Genomic DNA, 27639 nt, shown 5'->3' with positions numbered 1-27639 from the left:
AATATTAATTTTTATTGATCTTCTTCAGGCGAAAACTGTTTCCAATCAAATAATGTTGGCATAACTTTTTCGAACTCGTCTTTGTTTAATTTTAGCAGAAGTATATGTTCCAGCGTCTCTTCGGACAATCCGGTTCTGAGATCAGAAAGCACCAAAGCTAGGGCACTAAATGCCCTTTCCACGGATACCTGCGTAGCTGGCACAGCAAAAACCACCATGGCTACCGCATGCAGTTCACGATGTGTATTCTTCCTTGACAACCAGTGTTTGAACACATCGTAATTATACGGTTGTCGTGGCTCAGCTGCTAATTGCTGCATCTGCTTCCTAAAAGAAGAACCGTCTGAAGCGCTGGGATCGAATGACGAAGCACCACCGAATAGTTCCGTCATGTACATATCCATATCCGCCAGTTCTTGATTACCTGACTTCCCTGGAACAGAATCTACTGCGGACGTTGATGGAAAACTCGGATCCAGCCGACTAATTCTATGCCATGTTTGTGTTACGAAATCCTAAAATGTAGATTGTTAATTTAGATTAATGCATTAGTCAGTAAAGAGTTTATCCAAGATATTTTATATTACATTAATTTATATTTATTCTATTATGCTTCTAAAACTTAAAACACACAATTAAAAAATGTACTCTTTTGTTTCATTATCTACTAAAAAGTATCGTTTATGTTTTATGAAAGAGATTTGCTATGGTGGTTTATTTAAAAATGAATAAATGTTTGCAGATGAATATCATTTCAAATGACACATTAAATTTACCTGGACTGCTACCAAAGAAAATACTGTTGATCCAGAAAAATTGAATCGCGGATCTAGAAACAGTGATGCCTTGAAAGCCATATTTTCTTTCATTTTTGCCAAACGATTTTTAAGGCTTGCAGCAAAGGTTCGTAAAACGGATTATCAACCTCATTTTCGATCGTTCGCATTATGTTGAGCCATTGTATATAAAAGTCATTCAATGGTACGTGGTGGTTTTGAAGATTTTTAGTCAATTTATAAACCGGTGTAAACGCAGCAACGAAGTTTTTCATGAAGAGCCAGTCTTCTGAAGAAAATGCTATAAAAAACGCAAGCTAATTAAATAGTAAACTATCCCCATTTTGATTTTAAATCGTTCAACATATATCCTTATAGTTTCCTTATAGTACATTTTTGGTGTAGATCCGGTCTGATCTACATCTGCCCTAAGCCAAAAATGCGTGCCCCCCTCAACCCAAATTTTAAACTAGGACGAATTAGCGCATGGGCGCCATTTAAACACCTTTTTCAATATAAAGAATGTCATTTGGTATTATTTGGTATCATTATTATTATCATTGGTTCTTTCATTCTTACCTTTCCGTTTCCTTAATTTACCTTTACGCTAATATTTACCGCCTATTTTTTATCATCATCCCTTGTTCTTTTGAGAGTTTGGATGCTATTTTAGATTTTAGATTTCACCTTCTTTCTCTGTAAGGTACGAATGGATTAGCACATTATTTGATATTACCTTAATCCCCGGTTATGTCGGCATTCTCTGCCTGTCATGGGTCAGTTGGTACTTTCCCTTCGTTCTTTCTTCTATCTTAGTCCTTTTTTGTTAGTAAGTTTATTGTGTCCACTATTTCATGGGTTATTTTTTCTTATCCTTTGTACTCTACCCTTTTTTTGTTTGTTTCAGTGCATTCAGGAGTCTCCGGCGTTAGTGCACTTGTATATTTCTTTTCCTTTGTTTTTGCTTATATTCATGTGTGCATATATGTATGTGTTTCTTAGTTTCATTAAATGTTTCCGAATCTCCCAGGATAAAAGCCTTCCGGTTGGTGCGTTGAATTGTGCGACATTAACAAGCAGTAAATATTAGATATTTTTAGAGCTTATTTCTCAGCATTGTGGAATCGAGGAATCGAATGTTGCTTGCGGTGCCAGTATTATGTGTACATATGGTTGTAGATTCTCGATCAGCGATATACTGAGAGCTATCATCTTTTTGTTCACTCTTGATAATCCTATGCATAAGTTTTTGCACACAGAGTTGCACGAAATCATGACTATCACTTTTTCTTCAAAATGTACGCAAAGCTTCGGTCACAAATCAAAATGATCGTCTTTTTCAGTTGAGAGAACTTGAGCAACCGAAACTGAGCATAGTGAGTACCAACAACAGTGACGAGGGAGAGTGAGAAAAAAAATTGAGGGGACGCAGAGAGCCGAGTCAAGTGACAACACAATGATAATTTCTCTTTCCTTTTTGTCTACCACGCAAATTCAACAAGGGTAGTTTATATTCACTAAATAATCACCATATACGATTCACTCACTAGCCAGTCGGGGGTGGGCGTAGCGTAGTTGGTAAATCGATTGTCTTGTACGCAGCGCACCTGGATTCGAGTCACGACCCCGCACATAGTGTTAGAAATTTTTCATAAGAGATTTTTCTAACCCGAAGAGGCGAAAGGTTAAAACCTTTATAATGGAAATAAAAAAAACCAGCCAGTGTTTATTGACACTTCGCACTTGCCTTAAAATCGATCCAAATCAGTAACATACTGATAGTTAAACTTGAAATATACTTATAGCTTATATGCTTTTGAATTGGTAGTAATGCATGTGGTTTTTTGACCTGGATTACTGCAAAAAATTTTGTCAACAGGCAGAGCGTATTTTTAACTAAACGAACACATCAACATGATCAAAACACAACATATATTTCTTTTGACTTACTTGCATTTTAACCCTACCTACTGTGATTGGGTGCTCTAGACTGCGAATAAACAGATGTTAGTTTTATGTTATTATGGAATCCCATAGAATACAGAATGAATATTATATAATTAAACTTCCTTGACCTGATTCAAAGTCTGTACTAACAGGTTATCGTGCTCAATAAAATTACAAATTACAATTAAATATGACATTGCATGAGCAATTTGTATTTGTATTTGTATTTGTATTTCATTATACTTGCAGAGTAAGGGATCACCCTTATAAAATTTCTACAATCGGTTTACACGTTGCTCACACCACAATCTTTTTCATACTAAATAAAAAAAAATATTTGTAAACTATAAACTAAAAACAGACATGTGAACCCAATTCCACTATTTGTCGCTCATTTCACTCGAGTTAGTTCCCTTCATTTAGCCAGGCCATACATTCACGACGGAATCTTGCTATTGAATTGAGAGATTTTATTCGGATTGGAATCAGATTCCACTGGATAATTGCACGAACGAAAAAAGTGCAGTTGTAATGAGAAGAGTTATGAGGTATAAGAGCAAAGTGGCGGACTCTAGTGCTTCTGAAAGGTTGCAACTTGTCAAGGAGGTAGCTTGGACCATTGTGTATAATATTATATAAAGTGACATAGCATCGATATTGGAAAAAGCTATAAAAAGAACATCCCAACAGTTGCCGCTGTAAGTGGGTTACGCTAGCAAATCTAGATAGATTGTAAACCCATCGAACACAATGGTTCAATAATACTCTTAATCGATTATAAGAAGCAGCTGAAGCATTCAAAATCAATTTCAAACCATAAGAAAAATAGGGTAACAAAAGTGATTTAAACAGCTTAAGTTTGGTAGAAACATGAAGCATTCCCGCTGTAAGTCTCAAGTGTCGCAATCCTGCATAGATGCGCCCACACTGAACATTTATTTGAGAGTCCCATTCAAGGTTCGATTGGAACATCACACCTAGATTGCGAGCTTTGGCAACGTATTCTATTTTTTCATTGTGGATAGTTATATCTGGTAACACGGTACGAATCTGCCTTCTGGAAATACACATGACTTTAGTTTTCGACAAATTAATGGGAAGCAGATTACTCGAGGACCAATCCAAAATGTTTTTTAAATCCGAATTGATAAGTGTGGCTAAGTCCTCTAAGTTGAAATCAGTTGAGCAGATGTACAGTTGTACATCATCTGCGAACATATGAATTAAGCAGAATTTTAGAACTGAAGGCAAATCGTTTATGAACAACGAGAATAAGAGCGGTCCTAGAACGGATCCCTGAGATACGCCAGATAAAATGTTAATTGGACTTTATAGACTTCCACCTATTTCTACTGCTTGTGTGCGTGAATTCAAATATGACTTGATGAGAGAAACAGCATCACGACTGAAACCAAACTGATATGATAGTTTCCGAAGCAATTTGACGTGAGATACTCTATCAAAAGCTTTAGAGAAATCTATCAAAAGCAAAAAGGCAACACCTTTTTTGTCGATACACTGGTGTATATCATCATGTACTTTAAGAAGCGCCGAGGTGGTACTGTGTCCAGATCTGAAACCAGACTGGTACGGACTGAGGAGATTAAACCGTTGAATATAGGCTTGCACTTGAGTTTTCAAAATAACTTCAAATGCTTTGGACAGTGAACATAAAATGCTGATTGGACGGAGATTATTCAAGCTAGATCCGGCAGGTGTTTTTCGTATCGGAATTATTTTAGCGGTCTTCCATGCTCGAGGAAATTTAGCAGTTGAAATGAATAAATTGAAAAGGTACGTTATTGGGGTGAGGATATACGGTAAAATGACCTTTATAAACCTTAGTGGGATATTATCCATTCCGATGGCATTTGAAGTTATCGAAAAAATAGCATTAGAGACTTCCAGCTCATTGCACGGCGTGAATAGAAAACCATTAGAATTTGATGGTGGTATAGATTCAGGTTCAGGATCTTGTGTAAAGTTGTCACCAAAAAATGCGTTAATTTCGTCTGCAGTGTTATCGAACTTTGCACAGTTCTTCGTGCCACCAGTAACGTTTAGATTTTTGAGTTTCATCCAAAGCTCTTTACTTGAATTAGATGATTCTAAGTTAGAGGTCATATAGTTCGATTTAGCTTTATTAACGAGTTGAGTTACTTTATTACGAAGTCTTTTGAACTGGACCTGGTCAACAATTATTTTACTAGAAGTCCATAGGCGATATGCAGTATCTCTGGCAATCATTGCATTCAAGATTTCGTTATTGAACCATGGAGCATTGGATTTAGGTCGAGGAGCTCGCAATGGTACGAAGCTATCATAGAGTTGACCAATATGACTATTGAAGAAATCGAGTGCTAAATCAGAATCGGTTATACTATAAAGTAAAGACCAATTTATAATATTCAAGGCGTCTTGTAATGCCAGAAAATTGATTCGATTATAGTCTCTATACATGTTAGAACGGTTGTTACTGTTGCGAGTTATATTGAGAGATGCAAAAATCATATCATGATGGGAGAAACCAGGGGCTGACACTTGGTTAAAATTCAGAACAAAGTTTATGTCATTTGTTATCAATAGGTCTAATAATAACTTCCACCGGGATAAAAGTGGGTAGGTTCATTGTTAATGCAAAATAAGCCAAAATTATCTAGAACTTCACAGAAACGAGCAGTTGCTAACTTTTTTCAAATTTGTATTAAAATCACCTGTCACAACAATCTTTTCATAATCAAGTGACAATTCGGAGAGTTTCTGATCAAGGATATTAGAGCAATCGACCTCTGGAGGAGAATAGACTACACCTAGAAGAAATTTATCGTTATTCACACGAACTTCAATAAATAAATATTCAGTTCGGTCACCATCACCCTGACCCGCATGATTTCCAGAACCAGCAATTACTTTGCAATCCAGATCAAATTTATGATAAATGCAGATTCCTCCACCACGACCGGTAGTACGATCGTTTCTTAGAATGCAGTAACCATCAACGGCAACTGTTGCATCGCTTATGTTTTCATTTAACCATGATTCCGTTATGCATACTAGGGTGATGAGCCTATTTTCACCATACTAAGCAAGGTGCCTCACTAATTCGGCAATTTCTAGCCTTACAATCAATGGAATGCGTAAAAATTGACATGAACCGCTTTGCTTCGTTGTTAAGAACCAATATAATAACACAAATGCGTTGAAAACAGTAAAATTCTCGTGTTTGAGCACAATGAAAACTCGAATCGAGTGCCCCTATTGTTGCGCTACCATTTGACTCAATGCGTTGAACAAAGATGGCAGACACTGCTCTAACCAACGGCTTCAAATGGGTAGGGTGATAATAGAAACATGGTGCAAATAGGCTCATCACCCTATGTCAACTTTACTGTTCGTAAAACAAATTTTGAACTCATCGAGCTTGCTTAAACGTCGAGCACAAAGACTTTGTGCATTTATATGACACAGATTAATACAATCATCACGTAAAGCAACATTCATAACCACACGTGGAATATTAACAACACTTCTTTGCGCACGTGCATTATCATTAAAATGATTAACCAACATCATCGAATGGTAGAAACAAGATCAATCGTAAATATATAAGCCGGCCGAGCTGAAAGGAGAACAGAAGAGAAGCGAACGCTAAATCTATGAATCCATAACAGTTTTTGCAACCGACCGAGACGGTTGTGCCTCCAGGTGGAAGGTTTTGTTCTCGAGAGAGTGACGGAGTGCGAGACGCTGTATGCGTTATTGTGGGAGAGAGAGAGACCAGTTTGTTAAGTGTGAGTCGACAGTTGATACGTCGGAGGCGTGGTCAACGGCATCCTCGACAAGTGGTGTTTTGACAGCAAACCGCGGGTAGACGAATTTGCCTACCGCGGTGGCAGAAATCGACAGTGATCGTGCCTGTACACACAGAAAAAAATATAGTGTATTGGTGTCGTCGGGCAATTCTAATCGACGAGAGGGAAGCGTCACAGGTAGACCCATTTGCTCTATTTGTCTACCGCAGAAGTGGTACGACGAATAAGGAAAACAAGTGGCACCGAAAAGTGCCGCATCGACAGTGGGATTTTCGCAGCAAGCCACAGGTAGCCACATTTGTCTACCGAGGTGGTGGAAACGGAGAGAGCGCGCTTGTGGTGGTGATACCGACGAGCAGCTTAATCGGAGAGAGTTTTGAAGTGTTGCAGGTAGGACTATTTCTCTACTGAAGAAGCAACGCGACGAAGAAGGACAGCAAGTGTCACATTGTCAAACAACGGGCACCGAGTTTACAACGTAACACATGAGGTGTGTTCTACCGGTGTCTTCGTCACCTAATAGATAGCAGATAACAGGTATATTTTTCATTCCTTTTTGTGATAGTTTTTCTTATTAGGTAAAATGGATGAAGAGATGGGAGAACGAGTAACAGACCCTCCCCCTAAGCCTTATGCTGAAAATGTAATCCGACTAGAATTAAAATTTACCCAGAGTCGTCAACGGGACCATGGATTGTATTCATTAGGCGTAAAACAAAGGCGCTAAATATCATTCAAATTTCTAAAGATTTGACTTCGCGATTCTCGGATGTAAAAGAGATCGTCAAAGTTAATAAAGATAAAATACGCATTGTCGTTGGTAGTTTCAAACAAGCCAATGCAATTGCTTCTTGCGAGCTTTTTACGCGTGAATATAGAGCATATATTCCTTCAAAAGAAATTGAAATTGATGGGGTCATCACAGAATCGAGTTTGACTGTTGATGACTTAGTTAAGCATGGGGTTGGTCGTTTCAAAGACACCATACTGAAAGGCGTAAAATACTTGAATGCAAGCAATTGCATTCAGTATCACACGAAGGAGATAAAAAAGTTTATCGACTGTCTGACTCATTTCGAGTGACTTTCGCTGGGTCTGCGCTGCCCAACTATGTCATTATCGATAAGATTCGTCTCCCTGTTCGCCTTTTTATCCCTCGTGTAATGAATTGCCTTAATTGCAAACAGCTTGGCCACACAGCCACTTACTGTTCCAATAAGGCACGGTGTGGCAAATGTGGGGGTTATCATCAAGAGGGTACATGCAATGAAAATTCAGAAAAATGCTTAATGTGCGGAGAAAACTCACATGAGCTCCCTGCATGCCCCATTTATAAATTGCGTGAGGATAAAATTAAATGATCCTTGAAGGAGAGGTCTAAGCGCTCCTATGCAGAAATGTTGAAAAATGCTACCCCTAAACCCATCTTCTTAGAAAACACTTACACATCTCTATTTTCGGAACAGTCTGACTCTGACGGAGCGTGCGAAGGTACATCATTTGTTTTACCCGGAAATTCCAGAAAAAGAAAACAGTCTTCTTTTCCCAAGCTGCCAAGAAAGGGCCTTAAAATTTCTCCACCAATAGATAAACTGCGCCCAAAACCGAAAAATTCCGATTCAAAACCGAAATCAATTCCGCCCGGTTTTGGGAACGTACAATCCAAACAGAACACCATTACTGGAAATAATAAAATTTCGACTTCCTCTGAGCCTCAGCCGGGGGTAGGACTATTGAAATTTTCTGAAATTGTTGATTGGATTTTTAAAGCATTCAATATTTCTGAACCACTAAAGAGTATACTTTCAGCTTTCCTCCCAACAATTAGAACATTTTTAGATCAGCTGATTGCTCAATGGCCCATCCTTGCAGCGATTGTATCTTTCCATGGGTAATTCACCTCCTCCAATGAAAGATTCCATCACTGTTTTACAGTGGAATTGCAGAAGTATCACACCTAAAATTGATTCCTTAAAAATTTTACTGCATGATTTAAAATGCGATGCTTTTGCTCTATGTGAAACATGGCTTACCTCAAACATTAATTTCAACTTAAATGATTTCAACATTATTCGCCTAGACCGAGACACCCCGTATGGAGGAGTGCTTCTAGGAATTAAAAAGTGCTATTCTTTCTATAGAATTAACATCCCCTTGTTTGCGGGCATTGAGGCTGTAGCTGTCCAAACGAACATTAAAGGCAAAGACATGTCTATCGCTTCTATATATATACCTCCCAAAGTTCAAATTGGACAACGTCAAATTTTTGAGGTAGTGGAATCCATGGCTGCTCCGCGTCTGATACTGGGAGACTTCAACTCGCACGGTGTATTGTGGGGTTCCCTCTACAATGATAATCGATCCTCTTTGATATACAATGTTTGTGACGAATTTAATATGACAGTTTTAAATACTGGCGAAACAACACGCATCCCCAGACCTCCTGCACGTCCAAGTGCATTAGATCTATCTCTGTGCTCGACATCACTTCGGTTAGATTGCACGTGGAAGGTTGTACCTGATCCTCACGGTAGCGATCATTTGCCAATCGTTGTTTCAATTAACAGTGAATTAGGCCTTACGAATTCAATCAATGTTCCTTATGACTTAACACGAAATATCGATTGGAAAACATACGAAACATTAATTTCCACTTCTCTTGCGTCGACAGAAGAGCTACCCCCTACCGAAGAATATGAATTCTTAGCGGGTTTAATTATTGAAGCAGCAGAACAAGCCCAAACGAAATGCAATCCTGGAATGACAATAAATAGACGGCCCCCTAATCCTTGGTGGGACAAAGAGTGCTCTGATGCATATGAAGCTGAACAAGTTGCCTACAAAGAAATTATGAAACAGAAAGGGGGTATACGTGAGAACTTTGAAAATTATTTCATTTTGCAAAACAAATTTGACAGTATACGTCGTGCCAAAAAATCTAGTTATTGGAGATACTTCGTTAATGGCTTGTCAAGAGAAACATCAATGAGTACTCTTTGGAACACAGCCAGAAGAATGAGGAATCGAAACGTGACTAATGAAAGCGAAGATTTTTCGAATCGTTGGATATTTAATTTTGCCAAGAAAATTTGTCCCGATCCTGCTCCTGCGCAGAAAATCACTCGCGATGCTCCCACAAGTAACGATTTCATAGATTCGCCTTTGACAATGATGGAATTCTCAATTGCACTCCTCTCATGCAACAATAATGCTCCGGGACTAGACAGAATTAAATTCAACTTGGTGAAGAATCTGCCTGACCTAGCAAAAAGACGCTTGTTGAATTTATTCAATAAGCTTCTTGAGCAGAACAATGTCCCGCACGACTGGAGACAAGTGAGAGTTATCGCTATTCCAAAACCGGGAAAACCAGCCTCCGATCATAACTCGTATCGACCGATTGCAATGCTATCCTGCATCAGGAAATTGTTGGAAAAAATTATCCTACGACGTCTCGACAATTGGGTTGAGGCGAACGGCTTGCTATCAGATACCCAGTTTGGTTTTCGGAGGGGAAAGGGAACGAATGATTGTTTGGCGCTACTTTCGTCAGAAATCCAACTCGCTTACGCAAAAAAAGAACAAATGGCGTCTGTGTTCTTAGACATAAAAGGAGCATTCGACTCAGTCTCCATTGATGTTCTCTCGGAGAAGCTACATCAATGTGGTCTTTCACCAATATTAAATAATTATTTATACAATTTATTGTCAGAAAAGCACATGCATTTTTCATATGGCGATTTGGCGACACTCAGAATAAGTTACATGGGCCTCCCACAAGGTTCTTGTTTAAGCCCCCTTCTCTACAATTTTTACGTGAATGATATTGATAATTGTATTGTCAGCCCATGCACTCTAAGACAACTTGCAGATGATGGGGTGGTTTCTGTTACAGGACCAAAAGCCTTAAATTTACAACAACCACTGCAAGATAGTTTGGATAATTTATCAAGTTGGGCTTTGAAGTTAGGCATCGATTTCTCTACGGAGAAAACAGAGTTGGTTGTTTTTTCAAGGAAGCGTGATCCAGCTCAGCTTCAGCTTCAGTTGGTTGGTAGAACGATAGCCCAAGTCCTGACTTTTAAATACCTTGGAATTTGGTTCGATTCTAAAGGCACATGGGGAGGCCACATTAGGTATCTAATAACGAAATGCCAACAAAGGATAAATTTTCTGCGAACAATAACTGGATCATGGTGGGGTTCTCATCCAAGTGACGTGATAAGATTGTATCAAACAACAATACTTTCAGTAATGGAATATGGGTGCATCTGTTTCCGTTCAGCTGCGAACACTCACATTATTAAACTGGAACGGATACAGTATCGCTGTTTACGAATTACCTTAGGTTGCATGCAGTCGACCCATACGATGAGTCTTGAAGTATTAGCGGGAGTTCTTCCTTTAAAAGACCGATTCTGGGATCTCTCTTCTCGTTTACTTATCCGATGTGAGGTTATGAACCCACTGGTAATTGAAAATTTTGAAAGACTTGTCGAGCTTCAACCCCAAACCAGATTCATGACAGTGTATTTCAATCACATGTCACAAGAAATAACGCCTGCTAGGTATGTTCCCGCATACGTCAATATACTAGATATTCCTGAATCCACTTTATTCTTCGACACGTCCATGCAAGCAGAGATTCGTGGAATTCCGGATCATCTACGCTCGCGGGAGATCCCTAAAATATTCACAAGTAAATATCAACACATAGACTGCCTTAAAATGTTTTACACTGATGGGTCACGAATCAGTGAGGCCACTGGTTTCGGTATTTTCAACAATAATTTTTCAATTTCTCTCAAACTTGCAGAACCCGCCTCTGTTTATATAGCGGAACTAGCAGCAGTTCACCATAGTTTTCAAATAATTAATACTTTACCCCCGAACCATTACTTTATCCTCACTGATAGTCTCAGCACAATTGCAGCTCTACGCTCAAAGAGGATTGATAATCACGATCCATTATTTTTGGGGAAGATACGAGAATCTCTGAGTAACCTGACAAGAAAATGTTATAAATTTACCCTAGTGTGGCTCCCCGCCCATTGCTCTATTGCGGGCAATGAGAAAGCTGATAATTTAGCCAAGATTGGTGCACTAGATGGTGAAATATATGAAAGACCCATCGCTTACAATGAATTTTATAGCGCTTCTCGACAGAGGACACTTGCTAGTTGGCAAACATCTTGGGACAATGGAGATATGGGACGATGGCTACACTCAATTATCCCTAAAGTATCAACGAAGGCATGGTTCAAAGGATTGGATGTAAGTCGGGACTTCATCCGTGAGATGTCTAGGCTCATGTCCAATCATTATACTTTAGATGCGCATCTCCGTCGTATTGGGCTCGCTGAGGGTAATCATTGTGCTTGTGGAGAAGGTTACCATGACATTGAGCATGTTGTTTGGTCCTGCACTGAATATCGTGAAGCCAGATCACAATTAGTAGATTCTTTACAAGTCCGAGGAAGACCAATCCATGTTCCTGTTAGAGACATCCTGGCATATCGCGATCCTCTATACATGGAACTTATCTATCATTTTCTAAAAACAGCGTCTGTCAAAATTTAATTAAATTCGTCTCCTCATACTCTCATCCAAGGCTAATCATTCACCAATTAAAGTGTCCTAGAATATTTAGTTTTTAAATTTAGACAATAACAGAAAAAAAGTAAATAAATACACCCGAAAATACTAGATCAGTATGAAATACAACAATGTAAGGAAAAAAAGCAAACAATAAAGTGATTTCAGTGTTAGTTTTAGACAAAGTACTAGTATAGTTAAAATTAGTCTTAAGGATTTTTGTAACGTGCTATGTAAAAAAAGAAACTGGCGTAAAAAGCTTTTGCAAATGCCGTGTCAAATAAACGTATGGAAAAAAATCTATGAATAGGGTAACATGTATATCACTAACATTTGAAATCATCATTATTCTATTTTTTTTACCTAGAATGTGGCTTTTGGATCGCAAATTCAATTGAAAATTATAGCTAAAGCACAACGATATCGGTGATATTGATTGGTGAAAGCAGCAACAACAGCGACCACAGCAACGTTCTAATGGATCGTAGAGCACTTTCTGCGTAACATCGTTTTAACTTTCAGGAAGGAAGATAACATGGGATGAAGTAGGGATGGAATGATGGAAATATTGTTGGTAGGAAAATAAGAAATTTCAAGGAAGGGTTTATTTTCGGCCGCCAAAATTTGCTAACTGGTCCAAATCGAAGATAGGATGAGCCGGAATGTCTTCGAGCGGTTTCACGTAGATAGTTGCGTCCTTGGAAAACACGTTCTGAAGATGACCACTACGCTTCAATTTCAGTGCAGCTCCCTTGATGTTTCGTGCAGCTTCGGTAAGGTTTTCATTAAAATAAATGCGCTTATCAACACCAAAGCCAAGATAAAGCAATCTCAATTTCTTCGTAGTGAAATAACGATGGAAGAATTCATCTTTCGACGCTTTGAACGCAAATTGAAATAGGATTGGCGGTGTTGCACCGGCGGCAATAGGAACTCGAGCCAGACGTTTAGTATAAACTGATGGAACAGCAGAGTCACTGTACCCAAGAGTTGTACATATTTTTTGCAGGAAATCATCTGTTTTTTTCCGTAGGGCTATAGGGTACACCTGTGAGAATGAGATCATTCGATTTCAGCAGTTTACCAGCCGTATCTCTATGCCGGCGCGCTTCCTCTGTTGTTTCCACGTGAGATTCACTCAATCCGTTGACATCCCGAGCGTAGTCGATCTTGAGTTGATTCACCTCCTGACGCAGGGTTGATATTTCACTGACGAGAGCCGCATTACTGGAATCGATCTTCCTCTCAATCTTTGCATTTCCATCATCAATCCATCTTCATCTGCTTGATACGAATTAACAGCTGATCAAAACATTCAACATCGTCGTCGGTTCGGTCCAAATCCTCTCGTGATCGTTTTTTGTTTGGATTTTCGCCACTGGTGGATCCCACTCAATGAGGTATATATAGGTGTGGCAGAACACATGGTTTGCTAGTGTTGGCAACCAAAAATATGTAAACAATCCAGAAGCACAACGGGTCGACGTCATAGCGGTCACACGATTCAATGGGAGCGGAACGACCGGTATGACGAAAGCAAGTCGATTTATACTGTGATCACTCACACCACTCATGTAAGATTCATCTTACGAATACCAAAGTGCCATCTTCGCCAGACCTGTATATACGACATTGGATCCCACTGGCACAGCAAGCATTTGTTTATCCTTACTATCTTTACCCATTTTTGTCAGAGCAGCACGAGTGAGAGCTCTGTTGGTGTTCATTCAAGTGAGTGATTAAAATGGTTTGTTACACAATGGTGGAATGATGAACTCAGCACAGCGTCAATACCGAAGGCAAAACCAGTAAAACAAAACGATAATTTCACACCACCGGCGGTAGGATGGAATAATCAACTATGTTCCGTAAATAGGTGCTCGAGCGAGAAAACACTATGTCGTTAACTATCGTAGCATGGGTGCACTTTGCATGGTTAAAAATCCAACCGAATTGCGACCACGAACAACTCACTTGCTACCGTTGACCATCACACACACGTGATTTACGTGGCTTGCAAACAATGACGGAAAATGAAAGACAACATTTCTCAAACAATTTCGGTTAGCAACCAAACCAATTGTAATGTATTTAAACTGTAATATCGACTTGCATCGTGCAGAATTTAAAATTTCCTTTGCGAGGCTTAATGACAATAATTTTCAAAACTGACTGTCATCGAGAGGCTTCAGTCAAACTGAGTGAACCAAAGAGCAAAAAGACAGAACATTTTTTTCGCAAAGGCACTCACGTAGTATGACTGACACTATATGTTGCTGTCACACACAGTGTGAGAACTTATACGGAAAGACAGTCGAATATGAGTACTTGCAACTGTGTAGGAAGGTTTTCTGTTTACGGTTACCGAATGCAGCACTGTTTGCACATAATTAAGCTTTAGTAAATCTTGTCCGCTTCTCCAGAGAAGAAAAAATAACTAAAACGATATAGAAAGGAAAAAGGTGAGTGTTACGAATAAATAAATTTATGTTGGCCACTCAGAATAGTTCAACGGACATGAAACGGGACATGGTTAGTCATATTTTGTGATAAATACACTGCGTTTAAATATATTATATTATAGTTTAGTGACCCAAATTGTTGACGAATTGTAACTATGTAAACTGAACCGATTTTAATGACGTACATGTTTCCATTTCTAAGTCTTCGATTGATCCCTGACAGTAATTGCAATCGGCTCAGGCTCTTTTGTGCGTCATGCATTCACTGACTCACAATCGAATTGTGCCACGACCAACCTGACACAATACATCGACAGTGGGATTTTCGCAGCAAGCCACAGGTAGCCACATTTGTCTACCGCGGTGATGGAAACGGAGAGAGCGCGCTTGCGGTGGTGATACCGACGAGCAGCTTAACCGGAGAGAGTTTTGAAGTGTTGCCGGTAGGCCTATTTCTCTACTGAAGAAGCAACGCGACGAAGAAGGACAGCAAGTGTCACATTGTCAAACAACGGGCACCGAGTTTACAACGTAACACATGAGGTGTGTTCTACCGGTGTCTTCGTCACCTAAGAGATAGCAGATAACAGGTATATTTTTCATTACTTTTTGTGATAGTTTTTCTTGCTAGGTAAAATGGATGACGAGATGGGAGAACGAGTAACAGACCCTCCCCCTAAGCCTTTTGCTGAAAATGAAAACCCGATTAGAATTAAAATTTACCCAGAGTCGTCAACGGGACCATGGATTGTATTTATTAGGCGTAAAGTAAAGGCGCTAAATATCATTCAAATTTCGAAAGATTTGACTTCGCGATTCTCGGATGTGAAAGAGATAGTCAAAGTTAATAAAGATAAAATACGCATTGTCGTTGGTAGTCTCAAACAAGCCAATGCAATTGCTTCTTGCGAGCTTTTTACGCGTGAATATAGAGCGTATATTCCTTCAAAGGAAATTGAAATTGATGGGGTCATCACAGAATCGAGTTTGACTGTTGATGACTTAATTAAGCATGGGGTTGGTCGTTTCAAAGACACCATACTTAAAGACGTAAAGATAATTGAATGCAAGCAATTGCATTCAGTATCACACGAAGGAGATAAAAAAGTTTATCGACTGTCTGACTCGTTTCGCGTGACTTTCGCTGGGTCTGCGCTGCCCAACTATGTCATTATCGATAAGATTCGTCTCCCTGTTCGCCTTTTTATCCCTCGTGTAATGAATTGCCTTAATTGTAAACAGCTTGGCCACACAGCCACTTACTGTTCCAATAAGGCACGGTGTGGCAAATGTGGGGGTTCTCATCAAGAGGATACATGCAATGAAAATTCAGAAAAATGTTTAATGTGCGGAGAAAACTCGCATGAGCTCCCTGCATGCCCCATTTATAAATTGCGCGAGGATAAAATTAAACGATCCTTGAAGGAGAGGTCTAAGCGCTCCTATGCAGAAATGTTGAAAAATGCTACGCCTAAACCCATCTTCTTAGAAAACACTTACACATCTCTATTTTCGGAACAGTCTGACTCTGACGGAGCGTGCGAAGGTACATCATTTGTTTTACCCGGAAATTCCAGAAAAAGAAAACAGTCTTCCTTTCCCAAGCTACCAAGAAAGGGCCTTAAAATTTCTCCACCAATAGATAAACTGCTCCCAAAACCGAAAAATTCCGATTCAAAACCGAAATCAATTCCGCCCGGTTTTGGGAACGTACAATCCAAACAAAACACCATTACTGGAAATAATAAAATTTCGACTTTCTCTGAGCCTCAGCCGGGGGTAGGATTATAGAAATTTTCTGAAATTGTTGATTGGATTTTTAAAGCATTCAATATTTCTGAACCACTAAAGAGTATACTTTCAGCTCTCCTCCCAACAATTAGAACATTTTTAGATCAGCTGATTGCTCAATGGCCCATCCTTGCAGCAATTGTATCTTTCAATGGTTAATTCAACTCCTAAGGTGAAAGACTCCATCACTGTTTTACAGTGGAATTGCAGAAGTATCATACCAAAAATTGATTCCTTAAAAATTTTACTGCATAATTTAAAATGCAATGCTTTTGCTCTATGTGAAACATGGCGTACCTCAAACATTAATTTCAACTTAAATGATTTCAACATCATTCGCCTAGACCGAGACACCCCGTATGGAGGAGTGCTTCTAGGAATTAAAAAGTGCTATTCTTTCTATAGAATTACCATCCCCATGATTGCTGGCATTGAGGCTGTAGCAGTCCAAACGAATATTAAAGGCAAATACATGTCTATCGCTTCTATATATATACCTCCCAAAGTTCAAATTGGACAACGTCAAATTTTTAAGGTAGTGGAATTCATGGCTGCTCCGCGTCTGATACTGGGAGACTTCAACTAGCACGGAGTATTGTGGGGTTCCCTCTACAATTATAATCGATCCTCTTTGATATACAATGTTTGTGACGAATTTAATATGACAGTTTTAAATACTGGCGAAACAACACGCATCCCCAGACCTCCTGCACGTCCAAGTGCATTAGATCTATCTCTGTGCTCGACATCACTTCGGTTAGATTGCACGTGGAAGGTTGTACCTGATCCTCACGGTAGCGATCATTTGCCAATCGTTGTTTCAATTAACAGTGAATTAGGCCTTACGAATTCAATCAATGTTCCTTATGACTTAACACGAAATATTGATCGGAAAACATACGAAACATTAATTTCCACTTCTCTTGCTTTGACAGAAGAGCTACCCCCTACCGAAGAATATGAATTCCTAGCGGGTTTAATTATTGAAGCAGCAGAACAAGCCCAAACGAAATGCAATCCTGGAATGACAATAAATAGACGGCCCCCTAATCCTTGGTGGGACAAAGAGATGCATATGAAGCTAAACCAGTTGCCTACAAAGAAATTATGAAACAGAAAGGGGGTATACGTGAGAACTTTGAAAATTATTTCATTTTGCAAAACAAATTTGACAGTATACGTCGTGCCAAAAAGTCTAGTTATTGGAGACGCTTCGTTGATGGCTTGTCAAGAGAAACATCAATGAGTACTCTTTGGAACCCAGCCAGAAGAATGAGGAATCGAAACGTGACTAATGAAAGCGAAGATTTTTCGAATCGTTGGATATTTAATTTTGCCAAGAAAATTTGTCCAGATTCTGCTCCTGCGCAGAAAATCATTCGCGATGCTCCCACTGAAATATATTAGATTACTCTATTGTTACTATAATTATAGCTGTAGAATTACGCCATAGATGTCAGGGCAGCTCTCTCACTATCTTGAATGTGAAACATTATATTGTTGATTGTTCAACCTATTCATTTCCGGTGCTAAACCTATATAAAGCCTGTGCTGATTAGATTAAGTCTCTTTTGTATTCCGACTGTTAAATATACAGTATAGCGTAAGTAACTCTCGTCTTTCATTCCACCGTCATACAGAACAGTTGGCGACGAGGAAATCGGTAACGCATGTTCGACGTTTGAGTGATATTGGTCGTGTTAAAGTCAGTTCGTCGGTTTAAATCACGTGGTCGTGAAGTAATGCCAGAGGGCGAAAAGAAAGTAGAATCTGAACATTCAAAACCGGTAATCATAAATCGTGGAGGAATGATCGGAAGCATTGAACCATACGTCCCTGGTGAGTGCTTCGAAGAGTACAAAGAGCGTCTCGAACTCTTTTTCGAGCTGAATGATGTAACCGATAACAAGCGTGTCGCTATGCTCATCACACTCATCGGTCCAGAAACCTATAAGATCCTAAAGTCGTTAGTGATCCCTGCAGAACCGAAGACGAAGGGGTACGTAGAATTGGTGACCGTATTGTCCAACCATTTTGCGCCTACAGTAAACGTGATCGCGGAAAGGTATAAGTTTCACCAATGTGTGCAAGCATCGTCAGAATCGATAGCAGAGTACATTGTCGCGATAAAAACACGTGCTCAGTCGTGTAAATTTGAAGATTTCTTAGATGACGCCTTGCGGGACAGGTTTGTGGCTGGAATTCAAAGTTCGGGTTTGCGAGCAATTCTTCTAAAGGAGAAAAATTTAACCTTTAAATCGTCGTGTGAATTGGCATTGAACTACGAAATGGCGGAGTCCGGCAACACCACGTTGCAACATCCAACGCAACAGTATGTGAAGAGGTTAGGTTTGAAGCAATCACATGCTAAAGAAGAGAAGCCATCGTCACACCCAACTAAAAGCGAATTTCGTAAAACGTGCCATCTGTGTGGAAAATCTCATGAGCCGAAGGAGTGTCCAGCACGGAACTGGGAATGTTTTGCGTGCGGGAAGAAAGGACATACGTCGTTGGTTTGTAGGTCGAAACCGAAGAAGAACGGGAAAAGTGTTTTGAAAAAGTCGTCAAGAATTCACAAAATCAAACATAAAGTGTCCGACAGCGAAGAAGAAGGCGAAGTATTTGCCATGAAGTTAGTGGAGGAAGTAGAAGGGTCAACTGAAGCCGTCAGTGTAGTCAACGATATCAGTACGTCGTCCAGCAGTCCAGTAGCCAAGATGGATGTCATCATCGAAGGCAGGTCTGTCATCATGGAGGTCGATACAGGAGCTAGTGCGTCTGTCATGCCACTAGAAAGGTATTTATCGCTATTCAGTGGAATTCCGATTCAAAAGTGCCCCAAAACGTTTGTAACTCTAACTGGGGATAAGATCCAAATTAATGGTCAGATTAAGGTTAAGGTTAGGTTACCAGAAAGTGCACGTGTTGTAGAGTTAGAACTTGTCATCTGTGAGTGTAGGATGCCAGCAGTATCTAAGATGCCGTTAATCGGTCGCCCCTGGCTCGATAATTTGGTCCCAGACTGGAGACAATTATTCAGTTCTAGTACAACACGAATTCAATTCGTGGGTAACGAGTCTATCGATCTGGATTATATTCAGAAACGATTTCCAAGTGTGATCTCTCAAAGTCTATCCAAGTGTATTATCGGTTACGAAGCAGAAATGCTCAAACCAGAAGCCGTTCCAATTTTCCATAAAGCCTATACGGTTCCTTTCGGAATCCGTGATCGAGTCGAAAATGAACTGGAAAGAATGTGTCGCGAAGGTGTGTTAATCCCCGTAAAGTCTAGTCCGTGGGCATCTCCAATTGTGGTAGTGCCAAAGTCTGATTCGGTGCGTATTTGTATAGATTGTAAAGTTACGATCAACAAATTTATCGAAACCGAACACTACCCTCTTCCACGCAGTGATGATCTGTTCGCTAGTTTAGCTAATTTGAACTATTTTTGTGTACTTGATTTATCCAGGGCATACCTGCAATTAAAGGTGTCTGAGCAGTCTCGCCAGTATTTAACGATTAATACACACAAGGGTTTATATCAGTACACACGATTGCCATTCAGTGTGTCGAGTGCACCTTCGATATTTCAGTCTGTGATTGATAGGGTGTTGCAAGGCGTACCTGGGACAAAAGTGTATCTTGATGACATTATTATTGGTGGTAGGACCATGGAAGAGTGTAAGGTTCGACTTTTAGAGGTTCTTAGTCGTCTGAATGAACATTGTGTGAAGATCAATCTTGAAAAGTGCAAATTTTTCGAACAGTCTGTAGATTTCTTAGGCCATACACTAAGTTGTAATACCATTCGTCCAAATGCTGAAAAAGTTGCAGCGATTGTAAATGCTCCAGCTCCCAAGTCCGTTCCTGAGCTACAAGCCTACTTGGGATTATTAAATTATTATGGTAGATTCATCCCTAAATTGTCCGAGGAATTGCGCGAACTATACAATTTGTTGAAAAAGGGTTCAAAGTTTGATTGGAGTCTCCTTTGTCAGTCTACATTTGAAAGAAGCAAGCAACTAATTCTTGAGAATAATGTCTTAACTCTGTACGATCCGGAGAAGGAAATCGTAGTATGTGCTGATGGCAGTCCTCTCGGTGTGGGTGCAATACTATCTCACATTGTTGATAGGGTTGAGCGTCCAGTCCTATTTGCATCAAGCACACTTTCCCCAGCGGAGCGAAACTACTCCCAGCTACACCGCGAGGCACTTGCAATAATCTTCGCTGTGACTCGTTTTCACAAGTACCTATATGGTAAGTGTTTCATTCTATGTTCCGATTCTGAAGCACTGAAACAAATATTCAGTCCTACAAAAGAAACGTCTGTCGTTTCTGCATCAAGGTTACAGCGGTGGTCAGTCATATTGTCGATGTACAAGTACGAATTCATCCATCGCCCAGCACGAGAAATGCGCCATGTTGACGCTCTATCTAGATTACCGTTACCAGAACCAACTGGTATTGAAGATGAATCTATACACCGTTTAACTGAAGATTGTCCTCTTGATTTTGAAAAGATTAGGAATGAACAAAAACGTGATCAGTTCGTCCAGAAATTGTTCGTTTGCGTCCATGATGGTTGGCCTAACATGGTTCCTGATTATTTACAACCGTACTTCAAAATCCGTTGCAATTTTAGCATTGAAGATGGTGCTTTGTTCTACTATGATCGTATTGTTGTCCCTGAAAAGCTAAAGAAGAATGTACTCGCTATAGTGCACGAGCCTCATTGTGGAATAGTACGAATGAAGATGAATGCTAGATCGTATGTGTGGTGGAAAAATATCAACGAAGGCATTGAAAAATTCGTTGCATCGTGTCCTACTTGCCAGCAAACACAAAACTCGAAGTGCTCCAAAGACACTGTAGAATGGCCCGAGTCTACTCGACCCTTTGGAAGAATCCATGTCGATTTTTCTCATTTCGAAAAATATACATGTTTGGTCGTAGTCGATTCATTTTCGAAGTTTATAGATGTAAAGGAAATGAACAAAACCAATGCTGCTTCATTAATCAGTAAAATGAGAGAATTTTTTGCGTACTTTGGGTTACCTGATCAGATCGTCTCTGATAATGGTCCGCCATTTGGTTCCAAGGAATTTGTTGAGTTTGGAGAGCAAAATGGTATTAAAATGACTCGAATTCCCCCGTATCATCCCGAAAGCAATGGGTTGGCGGAAAGGGCTGTGCAAACAGTCAAAGGAGTATTCAAAAAGGTATTCCTTGATTCGTCAACAGATCGAAGGATGTCTCTGTCTGAATTGATATGTAAATTCGTGATAACATACAACAATACCCCCTCTACTGTTACTGGCAGAACTCCAAATAGTTTGATCTACTCATTTAAACCAAGAACGCTATTAAGTAAATTAAATCCTAAGCAAAAAGAAAAACAAAATTCGGAACAAAATTGTACTCTAAAATCGAATGATGGACAAAAACAAGACAAAAGGATAGATGAAGAAGTTTTTGAAAATAATGCAAAAATAATGTACAAAAATGTGTTTAAAAATTATGTAAAATGGATTCCAGCAAGAGTTGTAAAAAAGGTTAGCTTTTGTACATACTTAATTAATGTTAACGATAATTTTAAATATGTTCACCGTAATCAGATTAGGAAATCCAGCTTAGATGATAGGTTTCATCCTGATTATTTGGTCCATGCCAAAACTTTTGTTCCAAATGAAGAATCTCAACCAATGGATAATAATAGACGTAGTGATGTAAAATTGAGTTCGCCGAAAAAGGTTAGAAGATCGAATCGAATTAAAAGAGCACCGCTTAGATTTGATTTTAGGAATTACATGAAGTATTAAAATTGTATTAAAAGATCCTTCAAAACTGGGAGGATGAAATATATTAGATTACTCTATTGTTACTATAATTATAGCTGTAGAATTACGCCATAGATGTCAGGGCAGCTCTCTCACTATCTTGAATGTGAAACATTATATTGTTGATTGTTCAACCTATTCATTTCCGGTGCTAAACCTATATAAAGCCTGTGCTGATTAGATTAACTCTCTTTTGTATTCCGACTGTTAAATATAAAGTATAGCGTAAGTAACTCTCGTCTTTCATTCCACCGTCATACAGAACACCCACAAGTAACGATTTCATAGATTCGCCTTTGACAATGATGGAATTTTCAATTGCACTCCTCTCGTGCAACAATAATGCTCCGGAACTAGACAGAATTAAATTCAACTTGGTGAAGAATCTGCCTGACCTAGCAAAAAGACGCTTGTTGAATTTATTCAACAAGTTTCTTGAGCGGAATATTGTCCCGCGTGACTGGAGACAAGTGAGAGTTATCGCCATTCCAAAACCGGGAGAACCAGCCTCCGATCATAACTCGTATCGACCGATTGCAATGCTATCCTGCATCAGGAAATTGTTGGAAAAAATTATCCTACGACGTCTCGACAATTGGGTTGAGGCGAACGGCTTGCTCTCAGATACCCAGTTTGGTTTTCGGAGAGGAAAGGGAACGAATGATTGCCTGGCGCTACTTTCGTCAGAAATCCAACTCGCTTACGCAAAAAAAGAACAAATGGTGTCTGTGTTCTTAGACATAAAAGGAGCATTCGACTCAGTCTCCATTGATGTTCTCTCGGAGAAGCTACATCAATGTGGTCTTTCACCGATGTTAAATAATTATTTATACAATTTATTGTCAGAAAAGCACATGCATTTTAATATGGCGATTTGGCGACACTCAGAATAAGTTACATGGGCCTCCCACAAGGCTCTTGTCTAAGCCCCCTTCTCTATAATTTTTACGTAAATGACATTGATAATTGTATTGTCAGCCCATGCACTCTAAGATAACTTGCAGATGATGGTGTGGTTTCTGCCACAGAACCAAAAGCTATAAATTTACAACAACCATTGCAAGATAGCTTGGATAATTTATCAATTTGGGCTTTAAAACTGGGCATCGATTTCTCTATGGAGAAAACAGAGTTGGTCGTTTTCTCAAGGAAGCGTGATCCAGCTCAGCTTCAGCTTCAGATGGTTGGTAGAACGATAGCCCAAGTCCTGACTTTTAAATACCTTGGAATTTGGTTCGATTCTAAAGGCACATGGGGAGGCCACATTAATTATCTAATAACGAAATGCCAACAAATGATAAATTTTCTGCGAACAATAACTGGATCATGGTGGGGTTCTCATCCAAGTGACATGATAAGATTGTATCAAACAACAATACTTTCAGTAATGGAATATGGGTGCATCTGTTTCCGTTCAGCTGCGAACACTCACATTATTAAACTGGAACATATAGTATCGTTGTTTACGAATTGCCTTAGGTTGCATACAGTCGACCCATACGATGAGTCTTGAAGTACTAGCGGGAGGTCTTTCTTTTAAAAGACCGATTCTGGGATCTCTCCTCTCGTTTACTTATTCGATGTGAGGTTATGAACCCAATGGTAATTGAAAATTTTGAAAGACTTGTCAAGCTTCAACCCCAAACCAGATTCTTGACAGTGTATTTCAATCACATGTCACAAGAAATAACGCCTGCTAGGTATGTTCTCACATACGTCAATATACTAGATACTCCTGAATCCACTTTATTCTTCGACACGTCCATGCAAGCAGAGATTCGTGGAATTCCGGATCATCTACGCTCGCGGGAGATCCCTAAAATATTCACAAATAAATATCAACACAATTATTTCATTTTGCAAAACAAATTTGACAGTATACGTCGTGTCAAAAAGTCTAGTTATTGGAGACGCTTCGTTGATGGCTTGTCAAGAGAAACATCAATGAGTACTCTTTGGAACCCAGCCAGAAGAATGAGGAATCGAAATGTGACTAATGAAAGCGAAGATTTTTCGAATCGTTGGATATTTAATTTTGCCAAGAAAATTTGTCCAGATTCTGCTCCTGCGCAGAAAATCATTCGCGATGCTCCCACAAGTAACGATTGCATAGATTCGCCTTTGACAATGATGGAATTTTCAATTGCACTCCTCTCGTGCAACAATAATGCTCCGGAACTAGACAGAATTAAATTCAACTTGGTGAAGAATCTGCCTGACCTAGCAAAAAGACGCTTGTTGAATTTATTCAACAAGTTTCTTGAGCGGAATATTGTCCCGCGTGACTGGAGACAAGTGAGAGTTATCGCTATTCCAAAACCGGGAAAACCAGCCTCCGATCATAACTCGCATCGACCGATTGCAATGCTATCCTGCATCAGGAAATTGTTGGAAAAAATTATCCTACGACGTCTCGTAAATTGGGTTGAGGCGAACGGCTTGCTCTCAGATACCCAGTTTGGTTTTCGGAGAGGAAAGGGAACGAATGATTGCCTGGCGCTACTTTCGTCAGAAATCCAACTCGCTTACGCGAAAAAAGAACAAATGGCGTCTGTGTTCTTAGACATAAAAGGAGCATTCGACTCAGTCTCCATTGATGTTCTCTCGGAGAAGCTACATCAATGTAGTCCTTCACCGATATTAAATAATTATTTATACAATTTATTGTCAGAAAAGCACATGCATTTTAATATGGCGATTTGGCGACACTCAGAATAAGTTACATGGGCTTCCCACAAGGCTCTTGTCTAAGCCCCCTTCTCTATAATTTTTACGTGAATGACATTGATAATTGTATTGTCAGCCCATGCACTCTAAGACAACTTGCAGATGATGGTGTGGTTTCTGCCACAGGACCAAAAGCTATAAATTTACAACAACCATTGCAAGATAGCTTAGATAATTTATCAGTTTGGGCTTTAAAACTGGGCATCGATTTCTCTATGGAGAAAACAGAGTTGGTCGTTTTCTCAAGGAAGCGTGATCCAGCTCAGCTTCAGCTTCAGATGGTTGGTAGAACGATAGCCCAAGTCCTGACTTTTAAATACCTTGGAATTTGGTTCGATTCTAAAGGCACATGGGGAGGCCACATTAATTATCTAATAACGAAATGCCAACAAATGATAAATTTTCTGCGAACAATAACTGGATCATGGTGGGGTTCTCATCCAAGTGACATGATAAGATTGTATCAAACAACAATACTTTCAGTAATGGAATATGGGTGCATCTGTTTCCGTTCAGCTGCGAACACTCACATTATTAAACTGAAACGGATATAGTATCGTTGTTTACGAATTGCCTTAGGTTGCATGCAGTCGACCCATACGATGAGTCTTGAAGTACTAGCGGGAGTTCTTCCTTTAAAAGACCGATTCTGGGATCTCTCCTCTCGTTTACTTATTCGATGTGAGGTTATGAACCCAATGGTAATTGAAAATTTTGAAAGACTTGTCAAGCTTCAACCCCAAACCAGATTCTTGACAGTGTATTTCAATCATATGTCACAAAAAATAACGCCTGCTAGTTATGTCCCCACATACGTCAATATACTAGATACTCCTGAATCCACTTTATTCTTCGACACGTCCATGCAAGCAGAGATTCGTGGAATTCCGGATTATCTACGCTCGCGGGAGATCCCTAAAATATTCACAAATAAATATCAACACACAGACTGCCTTAAAATGTTTTACACTGATGGGTCACGAATCAGTGAGGCCACTGGTTTCGGTATTTTCAACAATAATTTTTCAATTTCTCTCAAACTTGCAGAACCCGCCTCTGTTTATATAGCGGAACTAGCAGCAGTTCACTATAGTTTGCAAATAATTAATACTTTACCCCCGAACCATTACTTTATCCTCACTGATAGTCTCAGCACAATTGCATCTCTACGCTTAAAGAGGATTGATAATCACGATCCATTCTTTTTGGGGAAGATACGAGAATCTCTGAGTAACCTAACAAGAAAATGTTATAAATTTACCCTAGTGTGGCTTCCTACCCATTGCTCTATTGCGGGCAATGAGAAAGCTGATAATTTAGCCAAGATTGGTGCACTAGATGGTGAAATATATGAAAGACGTATCGCTTATAATGAATTTTATAGCACTTCTCGACAGAGGACACTTGCTAGTTGGCAAACATCTTGGGACAATGGAGATATGGGACGATGGCTACACTCAATTATCCCTAAAGTATCAACGAAGGCATGGTTCAAAGGATTAGATGTAAGTCGGGACTTCATCCGTGTGATGTCTAGGCTCATGTCCAATCATTATACTTTAGATGCGCATCTCCATCGTATTGGGCTCGCTGAGGGTAATCATTGTGCTTGTGGAGAGGGTTACCATGACATTGAGTATGTTGTTTGGTCCTGCACTGAATATCGTGAAACCAGATCACAATTAGTAGATTCTTTACAAGTCAGAGGAAGACCAATCCATGTTCCTGTTATAGACATCCCGGCGTATCGCGATCCTCTATACATGTAACTTATCTATCATTTTCCAATTTAATCAAATTCATCTCCTCATACTCTCATCCAAGGCTAATCATTCACCAATTAAAGTGTCCTAGAATATTCAGTTTTTAAATTTAGACAATAACAGAAAAAAAGTAAATAAATACACCCGAAAATACTAGATCATTATGAAATACAACAATGTTAGGAAAAAGCAAACAATAAAGTGATTTCAGTGTTAGTTTTAGACAAATTACTAGTATAGTTAAAATTAGTCTTAAGGATTTTTGTAACGTGCTATGTAAAAAAAGAAACTGGCGTAAAAAGCTTTTGCAAATGCCGTGTCAACTAAACGTATGGAAAAAAACCTGACACAACGCGCCCATTCCCCTTACTGAGCAAAAGATTTTAAACCATTCAACATACATGTATACATACCAATATCTTCATACTGTACGCCAAGTTCGATGTAAAAAGGTTCTTGCTTAACTATGGATTTTACCATTTTGTACCTTCCAGCCCACCGAGTAAAACTCCAAAGGGGGACTTTAGATGCCTGTTTGTGCTCAAAATAAAGCGTGTATTTTGTCTTCCTCGTTTCCTTTACTACATTGGTCACTTTACGGATTCTCGCGTCATTTTTTTTATCACGTCGGACACTGCTAACTGAAGAGTATGTGCAGCGCATCTTACCAAGCTTAACTGATTTGAAAGCTCAGCCTTTATTGATGTTGATACTTCATCGGCCTGGTCATCTGTATCGTCATCACATGATATTGAGTCCGCACTAGCGATTGTAGTTTGGACTGCTTTAATAGCAGCGATCATATTCGCACCATTATCCGTTGTGGTGGAGAATATTTGGTTGATGTCGATGTCGTAGGCCTCCAGTACTTCCAGTATTTTGCTTTTGAGAAAATGACCAGTCTGGCTTTCTTTTACTTCTAGCAT

General features: G+C 39.4%; 1 pseudogene; it reads right to left on the bottom strand.

Moving 5' to 3' along the window:
* On the bottom strand, nucleotides 1-27639 carry LOC131682855 (uncharacterized; annotated as a pseudogene).

This window comes from Topomyia yanbarensis, chromosome 2, assembly GCF_030247195.1.
Source record: "Topomyia yanbarensis strain Yona2022 chromosome 2, ASM3024719v1, whole genome shotgun sequence".
Taxonomy (NCBI): Eukaryota; Metazoa; Arthropoda; class Insecta; order Diptera; family Culicidae; genus Topomyia; species Topomyia yanbarensis.
This window is presented reverse-complemented; position numbering and strand designations above follow the sequence as displayed.